Source organism: Coenobita brevimanus, chromosome 45 (assembly GCF_032717465.1).
Source record: "Coenobita brevimanus isolate Jiangsu-jjx chromosome 45, ASM3271746v2, whole genome shotgun sequence".
In the NCBI taxonomy this organism is placed as follows: domain Eukaryota; kingdom Metazoa; phylum Arthropoda; class Malacostraca; order Decapoda; family Coenobitidae; genus Coenobita; species Coenobita brevimanus.
This window is the reverse complement of record NC_136998.1, coordinates 12087628-12106479: the sequence shown is the minus strand read 5'-3', so window position 1 is coordinate 12106479 and position 18852 is coordinate 12087628.

The window sequence follows — 18852 nt, the reverse complement described above, 5'->3', positions numbered from 1 at the left end:
AAGTTAAGAACAAATCTCCTGTAATAACCTACAATTCCCAAAAATCTTTGTAGCTCTTTCCTACTTTTAGGTCTGGGAAGATCACTTATAACCTGAACCTTAGCTCCTGGTGGTGCAACATGTCCATCACCAATTACATACCCAAGTTACTGAACTTTAGCTTGACCAAACTCACACTTTGATAAATTAGCTACAAGATTAGCCTGAACCAAACGCTCAAGAAATTTACTGACATGGCATAGGTGATCTTTCCAGTTGTCACTGAAGATTAATACATCATCAATATAAACAACACACCCTGCCAAACCCTCTGTTACAACATTCATGAGCTTCTGAAATGTGGCTGGTGCATTCTTCATACCATATGGCATTACAGAACATGCAAAAGTCTTTCCTGGTGTTACAAAACATGAGATCTCCCTAGCACGTTCAGTCATAGGTACTTGCCAGTATCCCTTTAACAAATCAAACTTACTTATGTACCTAGCCTTTCCGATCTTGTCTATGCAATCTTCCACACGAGGGAGAGGGTAAGTGTCTGTTTTGGTTATCTGATTAACACGTCTGTAGTCAATGCAAAGCCGCTGTGACCCCCCTGGCTTAGGGACCAGAGTGACAGGAGAACTCCACTCGCTCTGACAGGGCTCAATCATCTTGTGGTCCAACAGGTAGCCAAGCTCCTTCTCGATGAGAGGAACTTTCACTGGGTTCACACGGTAAGGAGGCAGTTTAATTGGCTTTGTGTCTCCAACATCGACATCATGCATCAACACAGTGGTTCTTCCTGGAGTGGCACGGAACACTTGCGGGTACTCCTGCAGTAATGCCGAAAACTCCTGCCTTTCCTCGGGAGGTAGATGAGAAAGCTTAGTCTGGAGATCATTCATGAGATCAGGATTCTTCCCCAAACTATCACTCAGGCTCATACTGCATGGGAGAGCTTCACTTGGAGACTCGGGTGGAACAGCTACAATGCAGACTGGATTATTTTCGTCCCGCCTGTGATATAACTTCAGCATGTTGATGTGCCATAGTTGCTTGCTCTTTCTACGATCTGGTGTGGCGATGACATAGTTGACATCACTGAGTTTCTTCTCCACGAAATAAGGACCACTAAACTTGGCATGAAGAGGTTGCCCATGAACTGGTAGCAGAATTAAAACCTGATCTCCTGGCTGAAAGTGGCGTAACCTGGACTTCTTATCATACCAAGTCTTCATCTTCTCCTGAGCAGCTCCTAAATTCTCTCTCGCCAGCTGTAAAGCAGTGGACAGCCGTTCTTTGAACTTCATCACATACTCCAGCAGGTTGACGTCATCTTCCTCCGACAGCCAGCATTCCTTGAGTAGCTTAAGGGGTCCTCTTACTTCATGGCCAAACAGTAGTTCAAAAGGTGAGAAGCCCAGTGATTCATTTGGAGATTCTCTTGCGGCAATTACAACGAATGGAAGACCTTTATCCCAGTCTTTCTGATGTTCCAAACAGTATTTCTTGAGCATTGATTTGAGTGTTTCATGATATCTCTCCAACACTCCTTGGGTCTGGGGATGGTAAGCTGAAGACGTGATCTGGGTGATGCCCAACTCTTTCAGTGACTGCTTGAAAACATTTGACATGAAATTACTTCCCCGGTCTGACTGTACCTCCTTGGGCAGACCAAACTTTGTGAAGAACACTAGCATTTCCTTAACCACGTTCTTTGCTGAGATATTTCTAAGTGGAATGGCTTCAGGATAACGAGTAGCCATATGAATCAGGGTCAACACATAAGAAAATCCTGAAGAAGTCTTAGGAAGAGGGCTCACAATATCCACCAACACACTGGTGAATGGCGCCTCAAAAGGAGGAATGGGAACTAGAGGTGCAACCTTTTCGGTCTGATTACACTTCCCCACAACTTGACAGGTGTGACAAGACTTACAATACCAGGAAACATCTCTGAAGATACCTGGCCAGTAGAAGTCTTTAAAAAGGTGTGCCACAGTCTTCCTCACTCCAAGGTGTCCTGCCAAACTGGAATCATGAGCCACTCTAATGATATCCTGCCTACAAGCACGAGGGATGACAACTTGATGTACAACCTCCCATTCACAGTCGGCTGATGCTGTTGGGGGTCTCCACTTCCTCATAAATACTCCTGACTTTATATAATAACAAGTAGAAGCACCGGCTGACTCTTCCTCACTGCAAGCAGAGTTAGCTAGACCTTTCAACTCAGGGTCAGCAACCTGCAACTCAACCATCTCTTGACGAGACAAATTATCAACACTACGGGGTACTGCCTCATCTGGTGAGTGGTCCAAATTAGGAAGAAAAGTGTCAGCTAGGATAACATCATCATCATTATTATCCTTTAAGTCACCAGTAACTTTAGACTTAGCCCTTTTGACAGCACATGCAGGGAACACATCAGGGACATCACAATCCTGGGCCGCAGCCACTGGCTCACCAGACAACTTAGGAGCTGGACACACCTGACTTCCACCAATATCAGTTCCAAGTAAGAAAGTTACACCTGACATTGGGAGTGTCTCAACCAACCCAACCATAACGGAACCATTAACAAAACCAGACTCTAAATTCACTCTGCACAGAGGGACAGAGAAGTAATTATTCCCTACACCTTGTAAGATTACAGTTTCATCAGAGGAATTAACATTACAGCCTAGAACACTGGTCAGCATAAGGGATTTGCATGCACCTGTATCACGATATATTTTAACTGATTTCCTGTCATTACTGTCCAGAGGACTGACAAAACCATCAGACAGGAAATTAGCACATGAACTCTTGAGAGTGTCACCCACGTTACTGCTCAAAAGAGGAGCTTCATCATGAGGATTTAATTTACCCCTCAAAGCAGGTTCAGTTAACTCAGTTAAAGAAGTCTGGGAACTCTCAAGGGTGGACACTAGACCAATTGACTGAATATTTAAAGACTCCTTTTTGTTCACATCACACTGTCTCCTGAAACATTTCTCCGTAGTATGACCAAGCTTACTACAATAAGTACATTTACTTTTCTGAAATCTAGAGATGAAGCTGGTATTTACTTCCTGAGAAACATCATCTTTATTCTCTTTCCTGTTACCTGTACTCTGGGTAGAGGCAACATACTTACTCTCAGCTTTCCTTTTTTCTCTAGAATATCTCTTGTGAGTGAGAACATATTCATCAGCTAAAACTGTAGCATCAGACAAATTATCTATTCTTTTCTCATCAAGATATAGGCTTACATCTTTATAAATACACCTTTTGAAGTCCTCCAGCAAAATCATCTGCTTAAATTTACCAAAATCAGAATCCACATTCTTAGAATTTAACCACTGCTCTAACAGATCTTCTTTGATTTTTGCATACTCAACATGGGATTGCTTATCTTGCTTGTAAGTTGTCCTAAATTTTACTCTATAGGCTTCAGGAACAAGCTCATAGGCCTTAAGGATCAAGCTCTTAACTACATCATAATTATCACATTGATCCTGAGGCAAAGATGCACAAGTTACTTGAGCTTTACCGGTGAGAACAGTTTGAAGGAGTACTGGCCAATACTGTTTGGGCCAATTAAAACCTGCAGCTACCCTCTCAAACAACTGAAAATACTTTGTTAAATCAGATTCATTAAAAGGAGGAACAGGTTTAACATTTTTAGCCACATCAAAATCATCAGAGCTAGATGATCCAGTTCCACCTTGTTTCATGCGATACTCATGGTCTGCCTGAATCCTAGCAAGTTCAACTTGTGCCTCAGCCTCCTTAGCACGAGACTCCGCCTCCTTAGCCTGAGCCTCCTGCAGGGCTAGCTGTAACTTAGCTAATTCAATCTGCGTTTGCTCATTTGGAGGAGTTACATTAAACAAGCTTTCATTAATCATGTCAACAATTTGATCTTTAGAATGATGAGATCGAACAGCAATTCCCAATTGTTGAGCAACAAGCTTAAGTTCATTCTTTGTTCGGTTTTCTACATCCAACGCTGTTTGCACATTTGACAAAAAATCTTTGGCTTCATCAAGTGTAGTAATAGTAGACATCATGAATAAATCAAAGTCACAAAATATCAAGCAATGTCCTTACGATAATATCCTGAATATCCTCATAAGAGGTCGCCAAATTTATGTTACGGAACAGCGAAAGATAATGTACACTTTAAGTGAGAATACTAAAAATCATTACTGTCTCGTAAAGTTCCAGGTTCAAAACAAAAGAGTTAGGTAAAATTACAAGTTAAAGTTTAATGCTCAAACTAACAACAAAACATTCAGGACTCATAAGGATAATGTAATGGCAAAAAACAGGTTAAATATATGGTTAACTGCAATAGCCTCTATTAACACGAAATTAGCATAAGTAAATTTATCTAAGTTAGCCCTGATAAATTGAAAATACACTGGGTAATGCTCAGTTAATGCAAGATAAATTATTACAGATACAATCTATTATGAACAATTGCTAACAATAAGAACCTTTATATAAATTACAAAAACCTTACTAGGCCTAAGAATTAACCTTATACTACACAGTACAAGAAAAAATGCAACAACACTTATACTCAAATTAAACAGCTGCTAGATGGTTGGAGACTTCCTGAGCACTCACAATAATAACTGTACAGGGGAGGACAGAGATGTGAACAAAATGAGGAGTAGATCTAAGTGGCAATAATGCAGAGACTGAGCTCATTATATAGGGGCCAGCAGAGCTTGATACAACTTGTAAGAAGGACGCGCAAATGAAGCCATGGGGACAAAGAGTTGACAATCCCGCTCTGAACAACAGAAAGAACGACTTACTCTACTATAACGGTAGAAGGGGGGAGTGAGGTAGAACACGCTCGTGATCAAACAGGCAGCACACTGTACGTTAAAATTACACAAAGGATGATGAAATCATAGGTTATGTAACAATATATATATATATATATATATATATATATATATATATATATATATATATATATTTATATCTACCTATCTATCTCTCTATCTATCTATCTATATATATATATATATATATATATATATATATATATATAGATAGATAGATAGATAGATAGATATGTGTGTGTGTGTGTGTGTGTACATATATGTAGGGAGAGAGAGAGAGAGAGAGAGAGAGAGAGAGAGAGAGAGAGAGAGAGAGAGAGAGAGAGAGAGAGAGGTAGATAACTGTTCATAATTTTGAAGCAGAACGTATGAGTTATTAATAAATCTGGTGAAGGTTATTTCAGTTATAAAATAGTTTTATTTTTATTTTTTTACAAATATCAAGTGGTTAGTTTGGATTCTGAAGTTTAATATTGTACTTTAGGAAAATGAAAAGTCTTTGAATTAATAAATGTTTGTTATTTATCCAATCCAACTCATATATAGTAGGAATATGCCAAGTAATATGTATGGACGAACCATCCCACTCTTCTGTCCGAACAATCACCATTGGTAGGGATGGTTCGGACGATTTAGTCACTTGTGTTTCGTTAACGACAGCATAAAGCTGAAGAGTTAAGACTGTCATAATATCCTGAAGTGCTCAATAATGTGGCAACATTTTAAAGTAAACCAGATTACTCTCCTGCTTAAACCTGAATTTTTATAAATATTTTTTAAAAAGTGTCCAAACCATCACCACCCTTCCATACAATGTCCAAGAACTGGCTCCCCCTTGTGTTAGACAGTATCTTACTGTTGTCGGTCGAGGGACCTTCCCACGGTAAGGTGCTGGGAACTGTAAGGATGCATTGCTCCCGGGTGGGCGTTGCAACAATTTCATTGGAACCAGGGTGCACAGCGCCACCACGTGTAGGCTTCTAGTCAGCGCCAAGATTCATTAAAAAACAAGCAGGATGGGATTTTTTTGAAAACAATTAGTCAAAGGTAAAGGTCAAACAAAAAGTCTAAACGTTCGATCCGGTAAACTTAAAATGTTGCAAATATATGTCGGTTTAACTTGGCGGGAGGACTGATGCTCAGCGAATAATGAAAAGATGTTGAGAACAAAAGGTCATAGGACAAGGTAACGGGGTCACACTCGTAATGGAAAGACTGGTGTTTTTCCAAGAATCAGAATGCTGTATACTGAGGACAACTGGTTCAAGTTCTAGGTCAGAAGACATAGGTTTTTTTCCTTTCACCTATGTACTGCCAAATACGCTCCATCTTTAAGTCTCAACTATAATTAGTTGCTCCAAATCTTTCTGAGGAAAGCGTAATTTCGAGTGAGGATACTACTATTACAATGTAGTTCTTGATCACGTACGGTCAGAAGAAAGGGTAATTATTTTCAGAACCAACTCTTACACATATGGACTTCTTTTCCTTCGAGTTCAGCCGCTGCACAATAGTCAGGTTCTTGTATTTTATCCTTGGCATCTCTTGACGATATTTTTCTGCATCAGGATGACATTTCGAAACTGAGGAGACTGACGCATAGTCTTCATGTGTCTCTTCACTATGAGAGGTCTGTCCGTAATGAAAAAGAAAAAAAAAATCTAGAGGTGGCAAGAATATAAATGTATCATCTGCCTGAGGGGATGAAAGGCAGAGGATGTATCCTGCTAGTGCTAACGATTTTGCAAAACCTGAAGACACGGATCACACATCCTTTGTCAAGAGTGAGTAAGATCGCGTCAGAAGAATTTGGCAGGAAGATGGATATTGGTTTGATATTGCCCCGGACAGTAGCAGCGCTCATAAATTCTTATATTTCAAATGGTTAATATAAAATTAGGCGCTTGAAATACTGAGTCAATCCACGTTTCGTTACCATAACGTAATGTGTTCATAAAGCAGAAAAGACTGACTCTCTCTCTCTCTCTCTCTCTCTCTCTCTCTCTCTCTCACACACACACACACACACACACACACACACACACACACACACACACCACTATTTAGACTTTTCATGGGTACAGGGATTGATTATCTGCTATCTCGATTTATTTGTATTTTATATATCCAGGGCACTAGCCGTAATACTTTTGTTTAAGTAATTTCCCTTTTTGTATCATACTGTATATCTTTCTCCCCGAACTGTAGATAGAAAATGGGGTTAAGACAATGAAGATGAGAACATACTTTTTCCAGCATATTATTTCCCACTCAGCTGAACTCCCTTGTGAAATATTTCCAACGAGTTGTAAGTTGCTACAGCCGCGGGAAGCATGAGGCAACAGCTGGGAATGGAGCACGTGCCGGGGAATTGACTAGCTGGCAAAAGGTTTAGGGTGAGGGTTCGGGTGAGCAAGAGGGAAGTGTAAGGATAAAAGTTGGAGAAAGGAAGAGGGAAGAGTGAGGATAAAAGTGGGTGTGGGGGTTGGAGGGGTGGGAGTGTGGATATAGACGAAGGGGGTGATAATGAGATCGGGGTGGGTTGAAAGTGAGGGATGAGGAGGGTGAGGGTAAGGATGGGAATAAAGGTGAGGGGGGATGGTATGTGTGAGGGTGGCGTGATGAAGTTTCAGACTGACGGTGAGTGCTTAGTGTACGTTGGGTTGAAGGTAAGGCTGGACGTCTGGTAAAGAGAATGTGTGAGGGCCAAGGTGAGGTAAAAGTGGTGGTGGGGATCACTCTTAGAGATGAAGGTTTAGAAATGGCTTAACCGCATGTATGGGATTTGTCATTAAGGTTAGAAAAATGCAGGTACAGTCATAAACACTAACAAGGGGACAGGGTAGGTTGCCACTTGAGGGCAGATTAATCGCACACATCTTTCCCCCAGCTCATCCTCCCTACTCCCACCAAAGCAATGATTCATTATGAGGATTGATGGAGGATTTGATGCTTAAATCACTCTCACACCTTGCGGCATGTAATGTTACTTTCATTATGTCCATAGATCAACCTTCTGTTCCATAAGAATTTATTATATTGAGGTTTTAGATAATTTGAAAAGAATTACCCCAATATATTGTGCTTGGTTTCCAAATATTTATCCAACGTCTTCTTATCGATATACTAAAATCCAAGCAACAGTGACAAGTTATATGGATACTTGTAATAGTCCCTCTTCTGCCTTGTCATCTGGGAAGCTACATATCCACCCACTCATCCGCCTCCCACTCAGCCCATCCAACACAACCCACCGACCCCCACCCCTGCCACTCACCCTGCCTAGCCACCTGGGCAACCCACCCAGTCCACCAATCCGTCATAAACCCAGCCCACCCATGAATGCCGCCCACCAAGGACACCTAACAATGCCACCCAACACACCCATGCACATACCCACTCTGAACCCATCTTGTCAACCCATCAACCCACCCACTCACCCAGGGCACTCCGGCCACACAATCTTATAGCTACCTAGGCTACCCACTGAGCCCACTCACCCCTAGGGATGCACTTTCCATTGATCCACCTTGTCCACCGTCCAAGGCCACCCACCCTCCCCACCCACGAATGCCACCCACCCCGCTCAGCCAATAATGCCATCCATCACATCTGTCCACCCAATCCTCCCATCATCTCTCCTTTAATAATCACTCATCGAATCAATGTAACCCACCCTGTGAACTCACCCATCTTATCCACCCATTCCTCCCACCCACTCACCTGCCCATTTGCATGCCCAGCTACTTTTCTTACCTAACCAGATTCATCTTCCACAATCCCACCCACCCATTCGAACTCCACTCATCCACCAGACACATTCCATCGGATCCAAACTTACCATCTCCTCCATGATCATTCACTGATCGAGCCACTCACCCAACCAGCCCACCTCCCTCATCCACTCACCAACCTATCTACTCCTACAATCCACCCCAAGTCACTCCATACACCCCACCCAACCAAGCCACCCAACTCCACCCTTACCAACCATCCTACCCACCCACTCTGGCAATGCACCTACCACCACACCCACCAATCCCACCTCATCCACCCCACCCACCCAACCAACTGGCTCCAATTCACAAACACACACACACACACACACACACACACACACACACACACACACACACACACACACACACACACACACACACACACACAGATCAGTTCCTATAATCAAATTTTAAAAATAGGTTGAGTCTAGTAGGTGACTATCAAAGTTTGCTGGGCTAGTGACGTGTCCTATTAAAACACACACACACACACAAAGAGCATACAGTGCCCACAGCCACCAATTGGTCTAATGGCCGAACATCTGACTTTCCCCTGTGTCCTTGACCTTCTCCAGACTGCTCTCAGGTGGAATTATTTCATCTGTGGCAGAATGTAAACCCTTACCCTAAGTCCGATGAAAGGTATTTAACCCCTTCGTACACAGTGACGCGTTAGGTATCATTAGGGTCTTTCCTTGTAAATACTGAGTGATGCCTTTAGCATCATATAACTATAAAATATTCCCCCCAAAAAAAGTTTTTGGTTGATTTGCTTCATTTTTGGAGGCGTCATAGGATGCCTGGATTTCGTCAAAAGTAATGAGTTGGCAACTGTGGGTCCCAATACCCGCAACAGAGCAGACAGATTTTTCGGTACCAAATGAGCTGTGAGTGGGGACGGTTGTGTGCAGTCTTGTCCCTTTAAATCTCCTCAATTACCCCTATCCTGGTCGTGCAAAATATTTTACTATACCAGCAGTGCTTATGTATAGTTTTGGGGCACTGTTGTGATTAGATTTGGTGTTTGCAATAGGAAAGTTGGTGTTTGTGAAGCGTTCCTGGTTGTTATCAGCCGTTGGCCCAACGAAGATTGTGATACTGTTTCTCATCAACTACACTGCCTCTACCCTGCACCAAATGTGAGTATTCAACTATAAAAATAGTGACAGTGAATCATGTTAACCCTCTCTCGCATGCATAAGTGTTATTAGTTTTGTCGACAGACAATTTTACTTCACCCCCCTCCCCGCTAAGTCGCCCAAGCGCCGCTGAAAACACGTATTCTCGCCATATTTTCGCCACCCAGACGTCTATATATTGCCCTGAAACCTACATCATCTTATTCTCTGATGTTTGTTCTAGCTGATAAGCGAAAAAAACAAAAACAAATAAAAGTATATTAGGCCACCCTGAATAAACATTTCCGAATATCAAGCTCACTTCCCAACATCCTAGTTTAAATGTTTTCCATCATACAGAAAAATGTTATCTGAAGTTTTGATAGAGAATTTCATCAGCTTTCTAATGGGAAAGTCCGGTTGTGATACGAATTGTGGTGTTCGAGAAAATAGCCAAAAACTGAAAAACATTTTTTGAAAAAACTGATTTTTGTTCAGGGCGCCCTACCACAAAAGTTTTCTTGCACACATTATGTTTTTATTTCATAATCTTGTGTAGAATTTCATTAGCTTTTTCAAGGTACCCGCCGATTTTTTAAAGGCCTCATAGTTTCCGAGTTAATCGCAAAAAACTACCAGATACTCATGGCCGTGCTGCACTTTCATCATGCGTGCACAATAACCTTTATATTTCCTCCTACGTAACAACAACTTTTCATCAGAGATATTACATTGTTATGTCCTGTTAAACATAGAGTTCTCTGATCTTTATCATGGTTCGTACAGGAAATAGATACGTCCAATAGTTTTCAAGAAAATGTACAACAAATGTAGATTTTTTTTTTTTTTTTCATATGTCCCACTCTGGGCAAAGGCTTCAGGGCCTATATCTCGGGGGCAGTAGTCTATCCCAAGGCCCAGTAGTCCTCCTACACCTCCACATGTCACCACTTCGGCGCTAACACTCACCGTCCATATTGAATACATGCTAGGGCTGTCTCATACAGGACTGATGTATTAGTATTAGCAGGGGTATTTTTACGACATGTCGGCAGGTCATCTGGTAGATCAGGAAGTCTGTTTTTTTATGAAATTCAAATCCTTAAACTGTTCCCTGCCCCAGTCGGGATTCGAACCTTGGTCCATCAGGACTACAGACCGCCTCTCTACTGACAACCACCGCCTCCCCCGAATACTCCTCCTCGCCTGCAAGCGAGATAAAAACACTCTCTTTTCCTGCCTCACCCACACCTACAGTACATATTTTTGATCATTAGGTTTTATTGTTTTCTTTTTTACTCAAAGTATACACATAAAATATCATAAGCTTTTTGATAGTGCTCTCAGAAACTCGACATGACCACTAGTCTTTTTGCTAGGTAGTGATACTGAAGCTGAACATTCTTCCATCTCATTTGTGTAAAGTATATGTAAAAAACAATACTTACTTGTGTAAAAAAAATAGAAATATAGAAGTAGGTCAATATACAAGTGAACAAAATACGGATAACTCACTTCCTGCAGAGGTGTTGAGATGTTGGCAGGACCTTGAAGGGTTTGAAAATGAGGAGTTAGGGCTCGGCCACACGGTACAAAAACATGCTTTGAGGCATGTTTGAAACATTGCTATGGGCATGTTGCTTTCATGTTCGCCATCTCTCGTTTGGACTTTCAAACCCCCGAACATGCTTCAAGACACTGCAGTGCGGATGCTTCGTGGCCGGGAACAATTGTGGGGGCAAATACTCTTTTGTTGGACATTCTCTTACTCAGCGGACAAGACAACTGCTGTTTTCTTTCTTAACTATGGGAGCTATTTTAGTTAGGAGCACTTCCAGATCTGATGCAGACATACGTTTAAAATTTTTAAATGTCCCACTATCACTGATGTGTTGGGGCAGTAGTCCTGCATTGTCAAACGCCATCTCATTATATAACATCTCCCTGTGTTCATGTCCCATTTGTAATGAGGGACGCACCCAGTATCGGCGATGGCATATGTGTTTGTAACCACATATAACAACTGTTGCAGCTGCTGCTAGTAGGAGATCCTCCTCCTCTGCCATGTCGACGGTAACTGCCAGCTGTGCCCTCGTGTGGACCGTCATGATGTTTTGAACTTGATCAAATCTGTGTTTGCAGCATTTTGAAGCTAAACTGGACGGCAGGTTTACCATCATGTTTGTGGCTTGTTCAGACGCATGTATGTAGCATGTTCCAGACATGCTACCAGCAATGTTTCGTGCTATGTTTTGGGCTTCGTGTGGCCGAGACCTTATGTAGTGTGTGTGGGTGAGTGTGTGTGTGTGGGTGAGTGTGTGTGTGTGGGTGAGTGTGTGTGTGTGGTCGAGTGTGTGTGTGTGTGTGTGTGTGTGTGTGTGTGTGTGTGTGTGTGTGTGTGTGTGTGTGTGTGTGTGTGTGTGTGTGTGTGTGTGTGTGTGTGTGACATATTTTGTTCTCTCCTCCTTGCACTACGTTTGCCTAATGCATGCAATGCTTGCAAAAGATTTCTCAACGAATATTCGCCGCACAACATACGTATATATGTGTGGCATATTTCTTGTCTCTGATCCTTGTGCTAGGTTTTCGCTAAGTCAGTCAATGCACGGAATATTTCTCAATGAACACTCGCTGCACTATTTTATACGTATGTTTCACACTAAACCATACGCAATATAGCATTGTCTGAGATTGGTACAATACCTTTTCACTGAAGTCTGTGATAATGTGGCATATTTGTTGTCTCTGATACTTGTGCTGGGTTTGCGCTAAGTCAGTCAGTGCACGCAATATTTCTCAGTGAACACTCGCTGCACTATTTTATACATATGTTTCACATTAAACCATGTGCAATATAGCACAATCTGAGATTCGTACAATACCTTTTCACTGAAGTCTGTGATTGTGTGGCATATTTGTTGTCTCTGATACTTGTGTTAGGCTTGCACTAGGTCAGTCAGTGCATGCAATATATCTCAGTGAACACTCGCTGCACTATTTTATATGTATATTTCACACTAAACCATATGAAGTATAAAACACTATCACATGATTTTATCCCAACCTCCTCTATTATTCCCTTCCTGACTCTATGTCGTACGTGACCATCTGTTCCCGCAGTGACTGGCATATCTCTATGGCATACAAATGCCTGCTATGGTAGGTCAGTTATTTCACTAATCCAGGCACTATGTGTTTCACAAATATAAGTACTGGCTTCACTATAAAGTTAAAATACATCACTTATGGGCAGGGTGAAGCAGAGTGGAAACCCCAGTATAACAAACCAGACTCCTGCCTACAGGCCTAATGGCTGATAATGAGCCACAATGCTTTACAAACAATATATCTATGTTCCATGGACACAATCACTTCACATTATAGTCAAAAACACTGTACAATCACAATATGTCAATAATGGCTTCTACCTCAGGTGGGAGGGGGGAAAATGGCGAATTTAAAGGGATGACTGGCTGCAGCACTACTCTTCAGTCCGGCTGGTAGTGAGATACTGAGCTTTATCTGCTGTGCATTGTCTCATCAGAGCAGTCAGTGTTGCCAAGTGCTTACCTCGGAAGAGACACGTGTTCACTAGAATGCACCAAACTTTGATGCAAATCGACCAAAAACTTTCTTTAGGACGGTAATTTTTCTGCTTAGGAACGCGACTCGCGTCTACATGCATTTATCTCCCAAATCACATGGAACACGATTCGCTTGAATGTGCCCGAGATGGTTAACCCATTGACTGCGGCTGTATCATATATGATATCTGAGTCCAAATGGCTCTCATGCGGCTGTATCGTATGTGATTTCCTGCTTTCAAAAATTCCACTGTCAGAAATGGCACAAAATAAATCAGCTAGCAATTCATGACACCCTATAGAACATTGCCATACATAGATTATGTATTTTTACGAGATGCAGAGCTCAGCTACCTACAGAATGCCGCAGGTAAAGGTACGAAATCTTCTCCATGCCGCTGCTAGCAGTAGCCCAAGCAAATATTGGATGAACTCTCTGGATGAGTGTAGTAATGATAGTGATTTGTTGTTAGATGATGACAAGGATGGTTCAGATGCTGTTTTACACCTTATCTGATTGCAAGATTGACACTGATGACACAGTGCAACCATAACACATCGTTCGCCTGGCACCACCGCACAGGGAATATTTAATACTTGACAGACCTGTATCAGAGGTTATTTTTTTGTTCGCTATATTCTGTTATATACCATTGAACTCGGGATTTTTTCTCTCTCTTTTGACAATATTATTTTTTTCTAATATTTTTTTCTAGATATTTGAAAACTGCCGCACACGGGATGTACATGTACACAAACACTGATGCTGTGAATGGGTTGATATAGTGTGCATATATTGTGTACAAAGAATTGGTAAAATACGTGCAGGAGCTATGGAGGCAGGAAACCGCCCTACAGTCATGACACGGCGTGGGTACATCATAGTTTTTTTACATTTTTCTCGAAAACTATGAGGCATAGGAGAACCGTTATGATCTCAAATGAAAGCCCATGAAATTCTGCATAAGATGATGAAATAAAAACATCACACCGCTAAGAAAAGTTTCTCGCTGGAGCTTCCCGAATAAAAACTCTGTTGTCTGTCGGAAATAGGTTTTACTTTTTCGCTTATTACTCGAAAACAATATCTTGTATCAAAATGTCAAGGATCGCATTCGAAACCTAATAAAATTCTCTTTTCAGTGATGGTGTAACATATAGAGGTAGATTAGTAAACATTCGAATTATGATGTTGGGAAGTGAGATGAATGTTCCCGAATGTCTATTCACATCGCCCTAATGTACGTATAGTGTTTTTATTTTGTGTGTGTATTTTTTTGCTTATCGTGTAGAACATACATCGACGAATAGGAATATGTGTTTTTTGTGGCAAATAAATATGTTTGGGAGTGGGCGGCGGGCGGCGTGGGGTGGGGAGAAAAGCGATGTGTTGTGGAACACGAAACTTATTAAAACTTACCATGCGTGAAAGGGTTAAGGTGACATTGCTGTCACCCTGAATTTTAACCTTTCTGTGACATTTGGCCTGTGTCTGTTTACAGCATTTTGTTCACACTCACACACACAGGCAGACAGAAAGGCATATAAACATGTCAAGTAAAACATAACATCTGCTCTTGCTTCGAGAATGCGGGTATAACAAATAACGGCAATATACCTGTATGAACAAATGGCCCAGGGACCATGCTGACCAGTTAACGACCATGGACCGAAAAGTGGACTAGATGCAGGCAGCGACTTTCAATGACAGAGGTGCTAATAAAGAAATAATAATGAGAAATTGCTCAAGTTCTTTAAGATTAAAAAACAAATGGTTGAGTAACAACAGATGGAAATGGACATGTGTAAAAGAATGGATACATAGATTGGTCATAGGTGTTTGAATGATGAGAACTAAGGGGCCAACAAGGGTGTACTGAACAAGGTAATATATAAATGAAGGAAAGACAATGGAGTGAAGAATGGGTCATTTGGTCCACAGAGTTTACAGCTATGACTTAAGTAATAAGGCAAACGTAAGTGACTGTGTGAGTGTGTATGCTCTAGAGGAGGATCAAATGGTTAGAGTGAAAGAAGAGTTTTGTGAAATTAATGAAGAATGGTTAGAGAAGTTTGACGGACGTGTCAGAGTGTTGTTCATTGGGGACATGAATGGTAAAGTGAAAATGCAAGGACATACCGAGTTGCTGGCCAATATGGTGTATCCAGAAAAGAATACTCTAATAGTAGTGCCTTAACAGAGATGAATTCAGCAGAGATTTCATGTTAACCTATAACTTCTTTAAGTACAAATAATTCACAGATATACCAAGAAAGTGGTATCTAGGAAGGAATGGGAGTTAGTGTACGACAGAATGAGGTGATTCTTGCTTGATTCTACGGCGTATAGTTGATTGGAAGGCGAACAGTGTCACCTGCAATGGAGTAATATCAAGGATACGATGCAAAAATGATGAGTGGATAGAGAACACAGTAGGAAGCAGGAGGAAAAAAGTGGCGCATAGGAAGGGAAGTGCAAATGTGACTGGGCAGACAACACCTGGAGTTGATGAAGTAAGTGGTAAGTGTGAGTACGGTGTTCAAAGAGTGCGTGGGATTATGAAAATTGGTAGGTTGATGCATGGAAATGCGAGCTGGAGAGAGTAGAAAAACGGGCGTTCGAAAAGAAGAAGGTATATAATAAGGGGATGGAAAATAGAAGAGATGAAAAGAAGTGTTTGTTGGGAAAAGAGTAGAGGTGAAGAGATTGGTGAGAGTAAAGAATCAATGGATGGGGGAGTTGAGGAGAATGCAAGTATGGTGAAAATAATGTGTGAAACTCATTTGGGCGAAGGTAAGAAAAATAACAAAGCTTATTGGCGCGATAGAAAAACAATGAATGAAAAAAACTTCAGAATTCTTGGAGAGAGAGAGAGAGAGAGAGAGAGAGAGAGAGAGAGAGAGCAAAAGAAGACATTGCCCTACTGACTTCCCTAATCGAATTCCACGAAGGGTAGTTGAGAGGAATAGATATACAAGTAAAAATACAGGCATAAAATTAATAACATTACGGTTCTAGGTTTGATTGCGAAATAAAGTCTTATTCCGTTCAGGATTTCCAGACTGTGAACATTTAAGTGTAGTCGAGTGGATTTCTGCTCCCTGAGTGACAAAATACTCTTCAATACCCCTTTCAGGACGGGACAAATTCAAAAACTTTTCTCTAGTTCCGTAGAAAGGGGGAGGTGCACCATCATCCACGCACTAGTTGTAGATAATTTCCTGTAAACCCAAAATTTACTTTACAACAATGGGTGGTAAACGAATAATTAATGATGCCTGCCAGTTGGTTTAGTAAGTTATGGTGGTCGAAACTGATGGATCGTGTAAGGATTTAATTATATGAGAGTGTAGTTGGGATTTATCGCTAATATTATGCCACTCAGGGTTGATGGAGGCTGGTAAATATCGTGACTGATTATTCTGGCCTCGGTCCCCTACGCTGCTGACAAGGCAATGTATTACTGGATGATATATATTTTCTGTAGCTACCACTTAGTATTTACAATATATTTATCTCAGGTGTGACTTCCCTTCTCATTAGGGTTCTAAGCACCTTGCCTTCGTTCATTCAGGTGGTATGAACATCTAAGTATTTACTATAGCCACCACCAGTCCATGCATTCAGCTTAAGTGAAGGTTAGTAGTAAAGGTGCAATAAACATATACCTCTCACCCCTCAGTATGATGCCTTCTATGAAATTCTGCCCGTGCTAGGGTACACAATATTTTTAACCCAGAAGTCTTCATAGTAAATGACATAGAACTAATAGTACCGAACTAATGAAGCGAGATGTTTCCTTGTTTCATAATTAATGGTGCAGTTTAGCATGGTCACAAAAGGCTGTGTCATGGTTTTTGTCCGACGTAATGAAATGTTCCCAGCAACTGTATATCATTTGTAGAGGAAACACACACACACACACACACACACACACACACACACACACACACACACACACACACACACACACACACACACACACACACACACACACACACACACACACACACACACAAATCATATTATCAAGAACACCAAGTACGCTGTAGGCAGAAGACTTTGACTTTGTTGCAGAAATGTATTGGTTACATATTTTCCAACAATATACTATACTTTTACACGCACGCCACCTCTCTCTCTCTCTCTCTCTCTCTCTCTCTCTCTGAAAAGAAATTCACCACATTAAATCATCCCACTGCTCCTGATCAAACTACCCTCGACCTCATCCATCGCCTGACATACACTTACTGCTGGTCGGACGAATGGGGTGCCGAACGCTCACATCTTTGGAAATTGATTTGGGCATACCTTAAAAATAATGCAGGAAACCTCAAGTAGTACCTGAAAAAGTTAAACGACTCATGCAAAGAAGGTATCCTGAAAGAAATTGCCAGGTACACGTCGCTACACTGAAAGCGTAAGAAAAGCATAAGAAACATGAAGACCGTCATCACTCACCCCACTCACCCGCAGCCAGGGCACGGAAGACGGGTTACCTCTAACCTGTAGGAAAGAAGACCACGACAAAATTGCTTTACCGGAAAGGAGGAAACATTCAAAGTATCACCAAAGTTGACCTAAGTTTATGTAACCAAATTTAGGGCAGCTGTATTGAGGAAATGGCAAGGCAAAACGACGAGAAAAGCTTAAGTATTGCTATAAGTAACGACCTAAAAAAATAAAAACAGTGTATAGCAGCTAGGAATAAGGCAAACAAAATGCCCTACTTCATCACAATGAACTTTGATCTTAAATCTCAGGATGTTATCTGAAAGCTTTGCATGTCATTTGTTAGACCACACCTCGAATACTGTAGGCAGAACTTGTCCCCGAACCTTAGTAAGGACGGGGACAAACACGAGAGACCTACTCAGAGCCACAAACATGATCCCAGAACTGTGAAATTTATCCTACGAAGAGTGACTAAAGGATCCAATTATGTTTGCTCTAAAAATGCGGTGACTCAGGGGAGATCGAATAAAAGTATTAATTATTTATAACAAATTTGAAAGTGTCAGATATGATAGTCATTTCGAATTATGAATCATGCTATGATTAGAAATAATGGAATGAATCTCAAAAGCAAATGGTGCAACACTAATGTAGGGAACCATTACTATAATACGAAGTATTCATGGAGTAGAACAATGGTATCAGTTACCAGCAGCAGTAGCTAGTGTAAAAGCTGTTAATCATCATCATATGGACCTCCTTTCCCACCCTGGGGCAGGGCGAGGAGTAGCACAGTCCAGATAGCCCAAATTTGCCCAGTCCAATGGGCCACGCTTCCATTCACTCATCATTCAAACCTCCGGCATCCTGGCTCTATTGGATACGCCAGAAACATTCACCACATTCTGTTGCTTCACATAAACGTATCCAATAGAGTCAGTCCGGACGCTGCCACGTTAAAAAGGGGTGCCAAATCCCTGATCATGCACTTCTTCTCACAACATTCATCCAGCCAGCTCGATCCCTTCTCAGTTCCTTAGCCTCACCGACTTCCAAACCTCTCTTCCTCACACACTCATCCACCATATC